A 2007-nucleotide genomic window follows, 5' to 3' on the forward strand; every position below is an offset into this window, starting at 1 on the left:
GAATAAGACGGGATCGTCTTCTTGACAAACATGAATAGATAGATTCTATCTATTTTTTTTTAATCTTTTTAATAAGATAAGAAAAAGATAAGAAAAAAAATGTTTTTTTATCCCTCGATCCTCGAGGGAAGATCTTTCTTTAATGAAAAGTTTTCTATTTTCTATTTAGAATTGATTGGTCATACCTGTATTGCAATAATACAATAATATGAATGACTCGCTATTCACTCGGTTTCTGGGTCATAATCATAAGATTATGTAGGAGAGATGGCCGAGTGGTTCAAGGCGTAGCATTGGAACTGCTATGTAGGCTTTTGTTTACCGAGGGTTCGAATCCCTCTCTCTCCGTACCTTCACCTAATTCACCAACGGTACCGACTACAATGTATCAAATCAAATAACAATTGATACGAGTATTCCAATCGTACTTTATTTGATATAGATTCTCTATTCCTAATTGCTGTGGTATGGAAAATACCGGAACGGAAAGAATGGACAAGGAATAAAAATCTCACCGCTGATCCATTTGTAATACGTGAATGGGAGAAAAATCCGGATCAAACCTCTTAGATCTATTTACTTCGGCGAAAGAAAAAAAAGGGGCTTGTCCAAAGCTTTGTTATTTTAGTTAGGTTCAAGTCTGACGGGAATAATATTCTACGACTAGCAACTCATTGATTTTCAAACCGATCCACTTAATATCTATTATTTGATTTACTAATCCTTTATATTGGGATGAATAAAGACTCAAATGTTTTGCCAACTCCTCGTGGGGGGATGAATCCATATAATTTTGAATCAGAGCTCTGGATCTTTGTTCATCCCTCATAGTAATAATATCTTGGGGTTTGCAGCGATAACTTGGGATATCTACTATACGGCCATTAACTAAAATATGTCTATGATTAACTAATTGCCTGGCTCCCGGAATGGTCGAAGCCATACCCAATCGAAAAAGGATGTTATCCAAACGCATCTCAAGTAGTTGTAGTAAAACCTGACCTGTTGACCCTTTGGCTTTCCCAGCAATACGAACATATCTAAGTAATTGTTGCTCTGTCAGACCATAATGAAAACGCAATTTTTGTTTTTCTTCTAGACGAATACGATATTGAGATCTTTTCCCGGAACGCGATTGGTTTCTAAGATCACTTCCGGATCTAGGTCTTTTCCTAGTGAGTCCCGGTAAAGCCCCTAGACGGCGTATTTTTTTGAAACGAGGCCCTCGGTAACGAGACATAAAGACTCCTTAATTTTATTGAAATTTCATTTTACAGAATAAACCTAAATTAATACTGAACTAAACGATAAACGAAGCTAAATCCACTGAAGTACTACAAAGAGGAATAAGATGAATTGTATCAATATCCGTATTATTTTGTATATTGTATATATGGGAAGTTAAGGATCCTTTTCTTGATTTGTTCTGTATAGATCAAACGGCTCCAATCCGTTTTTTATTCTTTATTCATAGTTGGAAGTTCCCGCGACATAACATAATAGATCGGTAACCCGACATTTGGAGAAAAAAAAGGGGGGGGTCTTCTCAATATTCCTTGGTCTCAAGGAAAGATGATCAATCCTGATAAAAAAAAAAAAATAGAACAAATAGAGAAAGCCGACTATCGGAATCGAACCGATGACCATCGCATTACAAATGCGGTGCTCTAACCTCTGAGCTAAGCGGGCTCATATAACAGAAATAGTGCGTGAATAGGAATTCGGGAAACTATTGGGATCTTAGTTAGCTATTAGCTATTAATAATTATTAATATTAATTATTATAAATTATTATAACATATTAATTAATATTAATAATTATTAATATAATATGAATTTTGATTTTATTTTTGATTATTTTCTATTTGATTATTTATTTTTGATTATTTCATTTATTAGTAGTCACTAGCACTAGAATTTTTTTTTTTCATTCAAATCAAATTTAAAAAACGCAAAATAATACTATATACATATGAAATAATTCTATATTCTATTATAGAATAGAAT

The 2007-nt window shown here is 33.4% G+C and overlaps 2 non-coding genes across 2 annotated transcripts; one reads left to right on the forward strand and one right to left on the reverse strand.

Moving 5' to 3' along the window:
* Positions 1 to 261: 261 nt before the first annotated feature.
* Positions 262 to 348, forward strand: TRNAS-GGA (transfer RNA serine (anticodon GGA)). The gene has a single exon. It is a non-coding gene; the product is annotated as a tRNA-Ser (tRNA).
* A 1268-nt stretch (positions 349 to 1616) lies between these two features.
* Positions 1617 to 1689, reverse strand: TRNAT-UGU (transfer RNA threonine (anticodon UGU)). The gene has a single exon. It is a non-coding gene; the product is annotated as a tRNA-Thr (tRNA).
* Between the last annotated feature and the right edge of the window lie 318 nt (positions 1690 to 2007).

This window comes from Tasmannia lanceolata, unplaced genomic scaffold (genome assembly GCF_043159265.1).
Source record: "Tasmannia lanceolata isolate RefF3 unplaced genomic scaffold, GAP_Taslan_0.1 ptg000114l, whole genome shotgun sequence".
NCBI lineage: Eukaryota > Viridiplantae > Streptophyta > Magnoliopsida > Canellales > Winteraceae > Tasmannia > Tasmannia lanceolata.